Here is a 306-nt window from a genome sequence, read left to right on the forward strand (position 1 = left end):
GTATCGTTTCTGAGTTATTTGTCGAATCATTTCCCGCAACTTTGCAGAGTTTTGTATGGAGCCGCCATGTTGGTGCAACCTCCGTTGTGCACAAGTTTTAACACTTGTTTCTACGAAGGATGCATGCCATCTTGTCTGTAAGTGTTAGATATTGAATAAGTGATTGGTTTGTGGAATAGAGCTGTTGTTGGCTTTGTTAGGAGAGGGTCTCAATGGAGTTAACCGTTAGCCGTGACACGCTAAGCTAAGCTTGTCTGACAAGACAAAATAAGTTCCAAATAACCCCCAGCAAGAGAAGATGAGGAA

The sequence above is a fragment of the Montipora foliosa genome, chromosome 2 (genome assembly GCF_036669935.1).
Source record: "Montipora foliosa isolate CH-2021 chromosome 2, ASM3666993v2, whole genome shotgun sequence".
NCBI classification, from domain to species: domain Eukaryota; kingdom Metazoa; phylum Cnidaria; class Anthozoa; order Scleractinia; family Acroporidae; genus Montipora; species Montipora foliosa.